This window comes from Anser brachyrhynchus (assembly GCF_964034855.1).
Source record: "Anser brachyrhynchus genome assembly, chromosome: 4".
Taxonomy (NCBI): Eukaryota; Metazoa; Chordata; class Aves; order Anseriformes; family Anatidae; genus Anser; species Anser brachyrhynchus.
The window spans coordinates 1126384-1142221 of NC_137698.1; the positions used below are offsets into that span (position 1 = coordinate 1126384).

General features: G+C 38.9%; 1 protein-coding gene across 13 annotated transcripts in view; it reads right to left on the reverse strand.

The window, feature by feature from the left end:
• LOC308193935 (bifunctional heparan sulfate N-deacetylase/N-sulfotransferase 3) overlaps positions 1 to 15838 on the reverse strand; it is a 389183-nt gene that overhangs the window by 250544 nt on the left and 122801 nt on the right. For all 13 annotated transcript variants that reach the window (XR_013950072.1, XR_013950073.1, XR_013950074.1 and 10 more), the window contains one exon: positions 736 to 813. The gene's annotated coding sequence lies outside the window, so the exon portion shown is untranslated. The remainder of the gene's footprint in view (positions 1 to 735; positions 814 to 15838) is intronic.

Sequence of the window (15838 nt, forward strand, 5' to 3'; positions counted from 1 at the left end):
ACTACACTTTCTATTTCCTTTCTCAGCACAAGACTGAAATAGGAATTACACAACATTGTAAATTTCCAAATTGCTTTTGTGCCAAAAGTGAGAAACAACTTTGAAGTCCAAATCTGAAAAATGCAAAAAATTAAATGTCACCTTTTATTAATCATTTACCTATTTGAACTGGTATCAACTTATTTTGCATAAAAATAAGGCTGGAGTTTACATAAATCACTAATATTTAAAAAGCATTTTTAAAGCAGGAACTTCTCAGTACAGACCAGAGAAGAAAGTTTTCAGATGTTAGGATGGGCTAAGTGACAATGAAACAATATTAAAAATCTGAAAATACGCCATTTGAGATATATTCACTAGGGGCCCATTTAGCAGGATTTCTGCACTGAACTGGTTTGAATAATTATTATCTATTTTCTGTCAGCAAATCTTTCCAAATCTCAAATGAAATCAAATGTTGAAACTGTTAACTCACTTACAGGAGAAATTCTAAATTAAAGATTACCAAGGCTGTCTGTATTTTTATACATCACAGACCTAATGTGGTACAGGTATTTGCTGAAAGCTCTGGAAAAAAAAAAAAAACACAACACGTTCCCAATTGCAACCTGAGTGGGAACTAAATGATACACTGAGAAAAAAGCAGCAGAGCTAAGATGAAACACGATACAATTATGGACATCAGCTGCTTCAATCATGAGAGAAATAACCGTTAAAACAGAAAAACTTGCTTACCTCTGCGGGCATTGTGAAGTTTTGTAACTCATGTCTGCAAATATTTCTAAGATGTAGGGGATGGAAACTGCCATATACCTAAAAAAGATAAGAAAATCATTTTCTGAAATGGCTAGGCACAAAAGCTGATGTTGCAGTATTGCTATTATTAAGACAGTAACTGCCATTAGTAATATAAAATCTACTTCACAGAAGAATCTGAAAATCTGTTTGGCTTATTCTAGTTGTAAGTCCATACAAGTTTTGTGTTTAGACCTGAAAACCACAGCAAGCTGAAGTAGTTCAGCTACTTGGTAATTATAATTTACTTGCAACTGCGTTAGCTCTGGACGTCACCAGCCAGAATAAGGGCCTCCAAAGCACTGTGGAAACTATACGGGAAGAGATTACAATCAGCTCTGAAAGAAGGCACACTAATGGGAAGGAAGAGAGAGGGAAGTGACTGATAGTAGAAGTGGAGTATATATGCGTATATACACAAAGAAACAGTCCCAAGTAATCAGAGTGTTTCTTTTCTGAAGTAAAGAGCAGAATGTGGCTAGAACAAACATGCTCCATCCAAACAGACTCAATAGTTTACATCATAGCACAGTGGATTTTTGGAAAAAATCTGAAGACTGGACAGAAGTCGTGATTTATTTTGTATTTCTTCCCATCAGCATATGTATATCTCTGTCCTCCCATTTAAAACACTTTCTTTAACTTCCATTCTGAAACAACTGCTACGTATTCTGTGTGCTATCCCTTAATCTGATATTCAGCACAAGGAACTTTGCTTTGCTTCCAAAATGTCAGTGGGCTGCAGATATTGCATTGTGAATTGTCACTGGGCTATTAGAGCAGTCAGGGGTCAGGCCGGACACGTTGGCAGCTAGCTGGAGACAGATGGAATTTCTGGCATATTCAGAGAATTCTCCCTGGGGAATAAAACGGGAATGACATCTATTGATTCAAGATTTGAAAAGATCTCAGTAGATCTATAATCACTGCTGTCAATTTCCTTAGATAAGCTGTTCCTCCATGTCCCCTCCTTGTCCTCGGTTTTCTCCCTCATAGCCTCATTATCCACCTATTTCACAAATATTCAGCTGCCGAGAAGCATGCTGGCAGGGTGGGCATCTGTTCACTGGGATCTGGAGCTCTGCTGTTCACTAGATATTCCTCAAAATAGAAAGCATTCTATGTAGAAAGCATCAGGGTGCCACAAGCAGAAGCAAGACTGGCAAAGCTGAGACATCACAGTCTCACTGAGGGCGTTTAGATACAGGTATGCCTCATTGGCTTATAGTAAGTTGTCAAGATCACAACTTAGTAACCTAAGGATCTTTTTTAATACCTACATTTTTAAATTAATTTGTCATTTCAAAATCTTGTTGTGACACAAGTGTTATTTAAGTGGCAATAGGAAATATCTGAATTAGAACACTGAATGAGAACTGGCCTTGCTTAGAGATTAAAACTGGCAGATTCTTATGCCTGAATGCAGTAATGTTCAGAAAAACAAAATATCAGATCAAGAAAAGGAACTAGAGAAGATTTATATCAATTCCAACTGTTTTTTTTTTTTTTCAAAAATCTGAGATCTTCCTCTTTTTGTTTGACTGTGGTTGGTAATAAAATCAGGAGAAAAAATAAAGAATAATAATTTAAAATACTGCAATGGAAATATTTTGCACGATCCTCGCAGTAAAGCCCAGGAACAGCAGAGATTAAGAGAATTTTCTTAGTGTCATGGCTTGATAAAAACTCAATAAGCAGAATACCAAATTAGCAACAGTACCTGCACATCAGATGGCATTGACATTAAGGAGGTCAGTGTACTTTCCTGTACTCCAGGAAACTTTACAAGTATGGATTTTCTTCTCAGTCGCTACAAATAAGTATCATTTCTGGTCCCTATCCATGCCACCTCTACTACCCTGTTAAACAAACAGTGACCTGGAGCTGTGTGTGAGCTAGTCACCATTGCTTCTGTAATTGCATTACAAATACCTGGTAATGAAGCACTACGGAAGGCTTCATGCCTGTTGTCCTTCCCTTCGGCTGGAGCTTTGGCAGAGGAATCCCTGCAGCTCTTAAAAATTGTTCTTTCTTATAGCTTTCATGTAAACTACCCTCAGACTTCATTTCCTGACATACCTCAAACCCTTTCAAGCACTGATGAGAAATACAATCATCTTTGCTCCAACGTATTCATAAAACTTCTCACCTCTCCATCCCCAACTAAGACCCCATAAAACTAAATGCATGCTTATCAAAAACTGCGTTTAATCTCTGCCCCTAGTGGTCTTCAGCGTTCACAAAAAACATACATTTAGAGGAGACACAATTATTAGTTTGGTAGTTCAGGACAGCTTCTGAAAATAAGAATATTGTATTAGCCCATAAAAGCAAAACTCATGTAAACAGAAAGAAAATAGAACATGCTCAGAAGGGAGAGATATGCAGAGAGCTTTACAATGCAAAAAGCTGCGACTAGCTGACTGCCATCATATAAAGCCATCATCTGTTATCTTCTATACACATTAGTTCTGCTAACTGGTGTCTAGGATTTTCACAGCCGTTTCAGCACCTCCAAGGTAACATCTAAAGGGAATTACATTTAACATCATTAATTGCACATAAAAACATATACATAAGATGGGTTAAAACCCATTATTATGGAATCCTTTAAAAACCTTTAAGTTTTGTGGTTGCTGTTCATCCACATAGAATACTAGTGATTTGTATCTTTTAAAATCTCTGCTCGATTTCATACATGAGAAAGGAAAGGATTCATCAAGCATGGAAACCTCATCCTTCATACATAATTTCCTACATTACTCTTGCAAAGATTTCACTCTTGCTGTGGTGTGTGTAGCTCTCTAGGACTGGGTTATAACTGGTACTTCTAAACACTTTTGGATTTCCCATTAACAGATTATGTCAGTTCTATGAATCTGAACAGACTTTTTTCAGTTTCTTTGCTACTTTCAATTCTTGTCTTTTCTGTCTTTCCCTGACTGTACTGCCGTGATGAGATGACCTACTTGCAGTGCAGACAGAAAGGAAGTAACCTTTGGAGACCAGATGTCAGCACTTCCAACGAGAGCAATGGGAAGGCTGGTGGAAAAAGAAAAGGCTCCTGCCAACAGTCTAGAGAAACTCAAACTAATTAAAATCTCTATTTTAATGCTGGGCAATTGGCTTAAAAATATTTATTAGAATTAATATATAATTAATTTATAACATATTAACAGTGCTTCAACACACTCTGCATCATATTAATATATCATGATTTATTTTAACAACTAGGGTATAACAAATTGAAGCTACTGAGCTGCATGACGTTTATAAGCAGTATCATTTATGGTCGGTTTTCTCTGGCACGCTTTCTGAAATCCCATTATCAGTTGTTTAACATTTTGCAGGATTTAAACAGCTTGGGCTACAGGCCACAGGAAAAACTGGTTTAGAAAGTTTTTTAAAAATGGCTCAGCTTTTTCCAAGAACAAAGCCAGAGAAAATACCTAAGTTTAGCAACTAAAAGCAAACAGACAAACTTATAATTGTTTAGTTGATGAGCTTTCAAGCCTTCATACTTTTGAAACATGGACTGCATATCATTGATTACTGCCAGATTACTGGCAAAGATGATGGTCATGAATTAGGGAGGTGCTTACTGATACCCAACACGTATCTGCCCAAGTCTGAATGAATTACAGTGTCTGAAGCTGCCATTTGCAAATATTCAGTGAAAATAATTAAAGACCGGCAAGGCAATTCTCAGAGGAGTCTATAATAATACCACTGCTCAGAAAGAGTTGTGAAGATAAACCTGTTAACATTTGTGAAACACTCAGATGCTATGATAATGAGCAGCACTGTGAGAAGCCCATGAGAATAGTAATAAATCTGTAATCAGTGTAGTATTAGGATGTAGTATAGTAAATAGACCTGTGTACCTGACACTGAACACTAAAATAATTATTGAATTGCCACTCAATAAGTGATCACTGTCTATCCTGCGGTCTGCCTAAAAGAAGGACCATAAAGAAAATAACACGTATATATTGATATAAAGAGATAGAAATGAGGGATGGATAAATTCCAAATTAGGTTCAAAACTGTGATTCTTTGCATAACCTTTGAGGGTTTGACTTTGCAGCCTTAACTCCTTAGTGCTTTGTTTTAAAGTGCTGCTTGTTTTTATGTATGTGACTGAGCGGTGTCATCATGTCAGCTGAGTAGAGTAGAAAAGTAGCCTGATAATAATAAAGTGTGTCAACTTCTTAAGCACAGTCCATTTTTTTTCTGTACAGGTGGAATCACATGGGAATATATACCTAATTTAACAGCACATCCTCTGAAAGAACTCATAATTTGTTAAAATGTCATCTTCAAGGAAAAGTTGGATCCACCATTGTATTTTACAGCTGTAGCTGTGTTCCCTGTATGTTTGTTCAGATTTACAAACTGCACATTGTGTTCCCTACCAGATCCTTGACCTACTGTACACTACAAATTTATTTCTCCTGGCAGCAAAAAGGGAATGATTAAACTAGGTGAACTGATTGCATTCACATATTCATGTATAAAACATAGCTCAAATTATTTTGGCTTAGATGCCTTGCAGTGTTTCTGTTCATATCTTTATCTATGTTGGTTTATTGTATTATTTTGTTGTTGTTGAGGGAAAATCATGACACCGTTGAAACCAAATAGAAGCTATTCTGCCCTTTTTTTTTTTCTTTTTTTGCCTAAGATTGAACTCCTTCAACTGTATGAGTAGATATGAGCCAGTATTTCTCTAAATGTAAGTATCTTTTTCTATATAAACATCCATTTGGTCTGATTACAAACCAAAACTCTAAAGTAGATTTTTCAGCTGTTAACCAGAAATGCAAATACTAGTAAATAAATCCATTTCTCTTCATGGAAGATCACCAAAACACATACAAAACCCAACCAACCAACAACAAAAACCACCTCTTGAACTCCAACATGCATACCTCACTGGGTTACACTGTCTTCCAGTTAAAGAAGATTGAAGAACCACTCAGGAGTCTGTGAGCAGGGAAAGACAATTCTGAGTCTCAGCATTTTCAGTACAGTGGTGGGCACAGTACCTGAGAGATTCCAATCACTGAGTGGCAATTCAGTAATTATTTTAGCGTTCAGTGTGAGGTGCACAAGTCCATTTACTGTACAACATCCTAATACTACACTGATTACAAGTGGAGAAAGCACGACTTTCCAGTATGCAGCATCACTGTGGCTGTTCAAAGGAAGCACTCACTCCGTTATCCACACAGAAAACTTTGTAGGGTGTGGTGGTGTGGTTTTTTTTAGCTTAATGTCATTCATTCATTCATTCATTTTAGAGGACTTTGGGAAATGAAAGCTATACATTTCTGTATATATCTTTATAATTTTTTATAATTCCCTGCATCGATAACCTCTTTGATTCTCTTTTATTAGGGGAATTCAAAGAAGGAAGTACTTTTAAAAATTTTAATTAATCTTTTTATTAAATTTTAAGCTTCTGTGGTAAAACTGTTACACTGAGGGTATTCCAAAGAAGAGAAGCTGGTCGACAAAAGGCACAATTTTGTTAGTTTACTATCTGTAATAACAGCATAAACAAAACTAACAGAGATCAGCTGGGAATCACATGTGCTTCCAGATTTCATTCCACTGAAGGGAATGTTCCTCTGAAGACACAATTCGCATCACCTCCCTTCTAACCTGATGAGCCAGGACAAACAGGACAGATCCTTCCTAAATGAAAACTGGGGTAAAAAAATACAAAGCAGCACCAGAGCTAACAAAGCATCTAGCAGACCTTCACTGTATTTTCTAAAGGCTGATCTTTACAATTAGGACTAGCACTCTTCTGTACTTTCTCCGCTGCTTAAAATTCCATCTTCTTACTCTTTGCTTCTTGGATCTCAGAGCTGTAACAGATCTTCTGGACCATCCCAGTGGGTATTCCCCCTTGGGCTTGCTAGAAGAGCTGACACAATCACTTCATCTCCTTCAAACACCATTCAGGGCACGGCACTTACACTGCTCCCTGCCTTCCCTACTCATAGCCTCTGCTTTGCTGCAACAGTAACTCCCTTTCCCATCCTTCCTTCTTCACAATTCTCAGCTTTCATTCTCCTCTGCATTTCTCATCCCTCTCTACATTCTTTTCTATGATACAAAGATATATATAAAAAAAAGATGAATATAGCTGAAAGGAAGAAATGCAAATATCATGACTGATTGCCTTGATGAGGTCACATAACTTCTCTCTGTTGTGAACTCAACTCTACCTGAAAACACCAAGTCTCTCTGTTACTTAATGCAATGGGTTCCCAGGCCTATACAGAGCCCATCACCGGGACCACCATATAAACAATACAACAAGGACAACACCAGTTCTCATTTCATTTTCTTTGAATATTCACATACTCACTCTCTTTTCCTCACAATAACCAGAAGGGATGCACTGAAGACAACAGTATTCCCACGATTCTTTTGGTAGTTGGCATTTCATTTGTTATAGTCAGAAACCTCCAAAATACTAATAGCTCTCTATAGAGAAAGAATTCCATAGAACACTAATTAGGCAAGTTTTTAAAGTTTTTACACATTATGCCATATTTCAGAAATGTACTTAATTATATGGCCACAAAGCCCAAGACAGAGATATTATTGGCCTCTTCCAGATCCTTCCATTTTTGAAATTTGAAGCATTTATATTAAAAGACAACACGTGAGTAAAAGAAAAGGCAACTGGGAATTACTGATTAATTTAGCAGAGTCTACCCACTGAACTCCTTATTCTCCAGATTAACATGTGACAGCAGCTGAAGAAGCCCGAATATCACTTATCTTTGAATTAAAATACAGTTTTACAACAACTTCACCATTTGTAATTATTATCAACCTGATGAAATACTGCCTTTCACAACAAAACACAATTAAGACAGAGAAATGAGCCTAAGTGGCTCGAACTATTACATGAACTATTACACGAGCACTTATTTACTTGCTAATAGATGCCCAGTACAATTGTATTTCTCTCCAGAAACCCTTTTTTCAAAGTCCTTTGTGCTTTAGGTTAATTTTATCTGTCCAGTTACGTTTTTAGGCTATTAGTTTGCTGTACTTTTGACCCCTGAATTGTGAAGTCTTGAGGGGAAAGCACACCGTTCTTTACCAGCATCACTGCCAGCTTCAGTCTGTCTCTAGCGAGAGAAGCAGGGGGGCAGGGGCACGGCACAGAGACATGTCCCGGCAGTGCTAGTGTAACGTCAGGAAGGGACACACCTCTGATGCTGCTATGACCGTGGGTCGGTAGTCTGATGTGCTAATGATCTTGCAAATTCAGCTCATATCTTAATAGGAGGTCAAATCACCATTAGCACTGGGATTTTGATGGCCTTACAATCTTGCTTATTTGATGAGAGTGCATTCTCTCGTGGTGGGACCTTCTAATGCACAAAACACTGGGTTAACTCTTCCCTCCTGGACTTCAGGCGGGAGCTTTGGTAACTTCAATGTGCCAGATCAACACTGAATGCTTTTAAAAATTCCAGAGCAAGTTTGCTATATTCTCTGTCTCCCTTCCCTTAGCACTGGCTATTTAAGAAAAAGAATATAAAACACAGGAAAAGAAAGCTGCTGATTTACTTCCCAGTCCAGAGTCCCTCACTCAGTCACCCTGCCAATACCTATTTCCTAATGCCAGCACTAGTGTGTGAAATAAGCTGCTCCTTCAAGCTGCTCCTTCTGCTGCATTCAGGATTTCTGCCACAGCTTCTGTGGCCTTCATGCCCTTAAAAGAACTTTGAAAAAAGACCAATCTGCTATTAAATGCCTGCTTCAAAAAAAGCCTTTGAATAAAGACAAAAGCCACAGTCCCTCACCAGTTTTCTGCTCCCAGCGTTTCCATGTTCCACTTGGAGAAGAGGGACTATGTTTCTGGGTGAGGTAATCCCTGGGAAGGTTGCACTGATAATCATCACTTCATTTTTGGTTAGCTAATAAAAACAAGCAGTATCGCCGGCTCAGTGGTAGTGTGTATCCAGCACAGGCAAAAATGGAAGACGGTGAAATAAAAAATAAAATAAAATGAAACATTGCCCTTCCTAACATGCAAAAAGCACCCTTCCGAGAATCAATTGAGAGAGTTGCCTTATAAATCTCCTTCTTCAGTTGTCTTCTCAGTGCATAAGATGTGGATGTCAGAAGCAGTGATGAAAGAGATTAAATAGGTTTAGAGTGACTTTGTGGAACAAATGTAATAGATTCCAAAGACTGCTGCTTAGGGTCTTGCTCACTGGGTTTGCTGCATATCAAGCAGCACACTGAGAACAACTGCTCAGATCTGCACTTCGTATTTCCCAAGGTTTGCTTTCCTAAAGGCAAGAAGGACAGGGGCCTGATTGCTAAAAGTACAGTGTTCAGAATCCTCTATCTTATCATGTATTTTCTACCTTTTGTATCTTTGGGTAATATATAAAAACCAAAAAAAGCTCTCATTCAAATGTGGCATCCCCTTTCCTATTCCCACAGCTTCCATCACAAAAGTGTGCACCACATTTTCCCCCTGCTAAACAAGAGGGCACTGCAATTTAGAGTTCAGGGCAGGAGATTAAGGCACTTCCATTGGCTAAAATAAAATATCCAGAAATACAACAAGGAATAAAACGGGTTCACCTTCTGCATCTCCCAGCAAGAGCATTATGTAGGAGACAGCAGATCGGCTTTCTGTGCCACTCTCAGCAGGGTAGGGGTGGAAAGTTCTTGGCTGACCCTTCACTGTCAGTGGATTTGGGGTCACTGGTCCTGTGGCTATAGGGCCTCTGGACAACTGCGGATCCATCAGACACATGTAAGAGGGAGCCTAATCCTCTAGCCTACTGATCAGAGCCACATGCACACTGTGCTTTGTAAGTAATAGACCACGAGGTTAGCACTTTTACTAGTAGTTCTGTATGCAACCAAATAAAAAAGCTAGGAAATACGGACAGTATAGTATTGATCATTTTTTCAGTACACCACCTCTATTAAGGCTCCCTTACCATAGAGGAGAATTTGCATGATGGGTATTTGCGGATAAAGTAGAAGCAGAGAAACAATAAAAAAGGTTCCTTAGGTACAGCTTTACTTCCTGTATCATTCCTCCTCCTGAGCGTGTGGACATATCCAGACCTTTATAAGAATGGAAACACTAAGTCTGGCCAAACTATGTACCACATGATTGAGAAATACGAAGTGTACGGCAATCCTACATAGAAAGGTTGCATACGCAAGTCTCGGAGCGGTGAGAGACATGTCTGTAGCTGTGCAAGCATAGCAGGATGCAAGGAGTTCGATCTCAGAGGAAAGGTTGTTAGTTCTGAAGCATTGACTTCCAGAAACTGTTCATGAGCAAACTTGGTTGCTGTCTTAACATCTCTGATTAGAACAAACTTCCACGTGAACTAAACTGATCTTGTTGTGGGATGCGTGATCAGACTGCTCACTGAGCTACACGCTGGCTGCTGGAAATCCTGAAATCGTCTGAGGAGCTCTGACTGGAGTTCCGATAGCAGACAAGACTTAAGCATGCTTAATTGATATATCGTATGGTATATTCATTCATTTGCCCTAAAAAATCACAACAGAATGACAAAATTTCTTTTCCCTTCCTCTGGACTGACTTTTTTTTTTTCTTTTTAAGGAGTTTATAAAACCAGCCTTTTCACCCTTAACTTAAAGTAATCAGTGAACAGAACTGTAATTCCAAATAACAAAGGACTTAAAGTTTAGCAACAATGTATCAGCCTTAATGATATAATTACTAACATTATCTTTTTAGTAAAGAATTCATCCATTTGTTTCTGTTTGGGCAATTCATATGGTCCCAGCTGCAAGGCAAGAAAGAACTTTTTTAGAAGAAACAGAGGGGCTCATCCGTCAAAATCCTAATCACTTCTTTTAAGTGCTTGATGTGCTGTGTGAGCTCCAAAGCTCCAAAGCAAGCAGCCAACCATGAATGCTGTTAATTTTATTATTTCCAGTAGGTTCACAGAAAGTCACCATCCTTAAAAAAAAAAAAAAAAAAAGTGGCAGTATTATTGGACTTTATCTTTCCCTTCCAGCATCTTCACTTCTTTGAACTATTAATGCTGTAAATGTTGTGTTACTTCCTCGACCCAAGTGAGAAGGCACCTAGTTCTGACAAAACAATTTTAGAACTGGCTGTATCACCCCCAGGCCCTGTACACAGCCACCCACAAATACACAGTCTTGCCAGGAAACATAAACCAATGACTCCAGCATTATTTGGGGTTCTTCCCCTTTTACGTCATGCAATCAGGCCTCAAAAACTCCAAGGACTTTTATGACCACAGGTCTATGCCTGACAGTACTTCTCTGCCCTTTGAGAAAAATAACAAAACCTCAGCTGCTGGCTGAGACGTGCCAATACCTCCCTCTATGATATTATAGACATGAGGACAGATGGCCAACTTGAATGTGTATTTCTGTGCTTCCTTTCAAATCATTTTGGCACGACCAGATGGTATTCTGTGTCTGCATGGTATATATTAGACCTTCAAACTGGCTACAGCACTGCCAAAAAGCAATCCATCCCACTTCCTTTCAGGCACAGTCTTTCCCAAAGTGGGGATGTCTCCCTCCATGATGACAGATTATCTGACTAGAAATCTAGCACGACAAAAAATCCCAAGGTAACCATCACTAAAACGGAAATAACTGAGGTTACGGCATGGGAACGGCTATACAATAACACAGGGTGCGGATGGTAAGGCATTTGCAGTGAAAGAACAAACAAGTTTAAATGCTTGTAACTGCCAGCGCAAGATCTGTGACCAAGGAGTCGGGATGCTACTGCTACAGTGGGGTCTTCACACCGTGTAATTCACCAATAATTTCACCAATTGCTACAAAAAAATCGGAATTATTGGAGATTCTGAGTGAAAGTCTTAAATCTAAACATTGTATAGAGATAAGGGAACTGTTCCTCACTCAATTTTCCGTTTGTCTTACCCTAAGACAGGTTTCTATTTTACCCTTCACTGATGCACATTTTTTAATTACTTGTGATTCCATATCACATGGTTTTATTCACAGAGAAAACAGTGACAATGTATTATTTTTTTTTTGTTTGCTTGCGTCTTGATTGAGGGATTTAGCATTTGTGAAAGTAAACCCAGTAATTCTTATTATTTTTTCCCATGTAATTCTATCATTTTGACAGCTAGCTCTGAACAACAGCATTTTTGTTACCCTAATCAGCAGCCTCTCAGGAAGATCTTGTATCTGGTAGTAAAAGCCTGCAACGTCTTATCGACAAACAAATATGCCAGGGAGTGTTTCTGGGAAGATCAAGCTGTTTCCTCCTTGTAAGCAAGGGAACTGGATCCCGCTATGGACAGTGCAGTATTTACTCAGGCACCAGCTAATCTCTCATTCTCTCTTTCCCTCTCTCCTTGCTGCCATTCCCATTTCTGCCATCCTGCTCCGACCCCCCAAAACACACATGCACATATCAGTGTGCATGCACTGAGAATACAAATGCAGGCCTAACGGTGCCCCGGTGCCACATGCATGTGTAGTGAATTTGGCAAGTGGAGGTAATGCAACAACAGCAACTGTAACAACCTGGTAGCCTTCATCATCGTTTTCTCTGCTTCCTTTTGTTATCCTATCGCTCCTTTTATTGGTGAGTTTCCTCTGTCACTGGCATCATGGCGAGTCCTTCTTTTTCTGCTACTCTCAGAGTTTTATTTTGCTTATTTTCCTCATTTAAAAATTACTGCCTTAGGGGAAAGAAATGTTTCAATCCTTTGAGCCTGTCTATTTAGGAACTGCAGTTGTTCACTGATGCAATCTAGTTCTCTCCTGGTTCTGGATGCTTCTAAGTTCTTCTGGATTTCCACAAATCTATTGTTTACTATAATGGATAATTAGGAATGTTATCACAGTTGTTTGTAGCAAGAGGACTGGATTAAACAGCTGACACACACTACATTCCCAGTCTCCTCCTCCCTACTATAAAATCTGACTAAACTCGCGACTCAACAGCAACTGAGACCCTTAGGCACTGAAGTTTCATGGCAAGTCGACATAGATGAGGCTTCCAAGTGCCTCAGCAACTACTGAAAATTGTTCTACTGAGATGCCCAAGGGTAGAACTGTAACACATAGAGGTGTAATTGTGCTACCTCTAATTTAATTAGCTAATGAGATTGGCAAATATCAACATGGAGAGGGCTGTGTCTCCCATGTAGGTGTGTGGTCTGGGAGGGATTTAGCACAGCTAGCTCTGGCAGCTCCACCAGGTGCCTTCACTGCGGCTGCTCACTTGCAGGCAGCAGGCAAAGCTGGGGAGGTGGGCAGCTATTCATGCTGTGTTCGCTACAACATGCAGGCGGCTAATTCTCTACGGGCTTTGGAGGGAAGGGCAGGGGGAAGAAAAGCAGTCTGGTGCACATCATTGACTCTAGAGATATACCACAGAAACAGCATTTCATTTTGCCTCTAAAAATGGAAAGAGCAAGAGAAAGGACATCTTCTCTATTTCCTATCCACAGTATGCCACACTGTGCTTAAGAGAAAGGTTAGCATGCTATTCTAGATAGTCAGAAATAACAAGAGTCATTATAATCTTATCAATATTTTGAAGGTATGCTACTATAAAGAAAGAGATCTGCACAAACTGTTGTTTCTCCCAGAAACTGAGGACACTACCTTTTGCACCAAATGACATTTGATCTGCCAGAAGTTCTCAGAGTCCTTACTCTTACTTGAGGTGAAATAGATGATGTGTTACACAAAGTGTGGCTCAGCTGCTCCATCACCTTCCCAGGGACTGAGGTGAGGCTGGCCAGCCTGCAGTTTGTTGGGTCCTCCATCCTGCAGGCAGAGGGACATTTGCTTTTCTCAGTCCTCGGGCACCTCACCCAGCAACCCCATTCATTCGAAGATGACCAGAGTGGCCGATCAGTGACATCAGCCATCGAAACTGCACGTGAAATTGTATCTTACAGATAAAAAGAAGGAATTCAGAGACATTTGTAGACACTTTGTCCAGAAGACTCAATCTTGTTTGTATTCCAGAATACCGTACTTCACCACTAACTTATCTACAGCTAGAAGAAATGTGAACGTTGTTTGGATGTTTCAAACTTATTCCACTCCAAGTGGCAATTGACATTTTCTACATTGAGCACGGAACACAGGAAATGCTAAAGGATCGTGTGCCTTCTTATGCTTGTTAAATGCTACTTGAATTTTGAATACTACACCATACTTCATCTTTGATTAGCCAGACTTCATGTGGTGCATAATAATACTGCTAGCCTTTTCTATGGACCCCTCCCCCCCCAAAAAAAACACAAAACAAAACAAACAAAACCCAAAGCAAACAACAACAACAACAAAACACAAAATAAACACATCCAATACTAGAGCTCTTGCTTCTTTAGATTAGTTTCCTTGTTCTCAATTCACTGTACTAGTCTTAATTTATGGCAGCTCTACTGAATTTCAAATACTCCAACTACCCGCTATAGCATATTTAACTTTATATACTATATAAATTGTATATATGTTTGGTTTAATTAAGGACTCAATTGTTTAGTTGTGTTTTCTCTTTAATGCTTCAAATAACTAATAAAAGTTCTCCAATAGGTTCTTTCCAAATATCCAAGCTTTGTGGGCAACCAAAATTTCCTAAAGGAAATAAATTATCCTGAATACCAGGATAGCTGATCCTCTTCTTTCAGTAGGAACATAAATTTCTAAAGGGAATGACTGTGCCATTTGGCTGTCATGAGTTATTACTAAAAGAGAAAAAAAAATCTAAGGGAATGTTTCTTAAAGCTACATTAACTACAGAGTCAGAACAGTAGCTGTCATAATTCAGAGAAAGCAGGAGAAGCTTGTGAGTAAATCTGTGTTATTTTAAAAGTAATGCCACTGTGATGGTGAATGCTGAGAAACATTACAAAATAAGAGTAGAAATTTCTGTTTACACTCAAATGTTTGTCAATAATTAAAGTGGAGGTAAATATCACATACACTGAGTGATCGATGAGGTACAAGAATATCTGGCTTGTTTAGCACATGGGCATTCCTCTACATTTTAATGAACAACTCATTCTGGATACCCTCTCAAATAAAGGTGTGGGTGGTAGCAGAACATCATGAGTATCCTTTGGCTCCACTTATCTGTTTTCTGAATGGTTTTAAACTTAAAGCAGGCTTTATGCTGGCTAGGAGTTGAATTTCACTTCCATGTGAATAAGGACTTCATAGAAAATTGTCATTCTGTTTTAGAAGGTGGTCTTATTTTGTGTTTTGCAGGGTGCCTAAAATGCTTTGTAAAATTTGCTTTATGGCTATTGTCTAGTTTCAGCATTTTTGAGACAAACACTAAGAAAAAAAGCAGTGTTAGAAGTGTTTCTGTTCTACACAGAGAGTTTGTGCCTATATAAGATTCTCCCCAGATTGATTTTGTGTCCTCTATAATATGAGGTTCTCTCCTTACTAAGCTATGCTATTAAATGAAGATATTGATCTATCTCAGGCTGTAACCCAGTGGACAGCTCAGATCATATTTTGAAATCTAATTGAAGCATTACAATCACAGATTACAGTTCAGGCTGGTGAAAAGGGAGTCCGGTGCAAAAATCTCTCCTCCTCCCACTTTCCACTACAAAGAAGTCATGAATTTTAAGACCTCAAGAAAACTGTAGGGGCCAAAACTCAGGTTCAGTGACTTCTTAAAATTTCTGTAATGTGCTGTGACTTTCAGGAGATTGCTCTTGGAAAAGCCTTTTCATGGCTCTGCTTTCATTTCGGGTCTCTGCATAAAGATTCCATTTAGAAAAGTTTCAAATGTATTTATGTGCAAGAGGCAGTTTCTCCTCTTTGGTCTTTTTTTTGGACTGAGTGGGATTGAAGAAGGGATATCTTGCCTCGAGCATTTCCTTTTTCTTCAGTTGTCTTCTCTGGACAGACAATGATACACTATATTTGTTTTAATGCATCTTTGTGTGCTATGCAGAGTTGTTGAATATTGTTGCTTGTGAAGAATGCTTTGGTCTACATCGCTGCA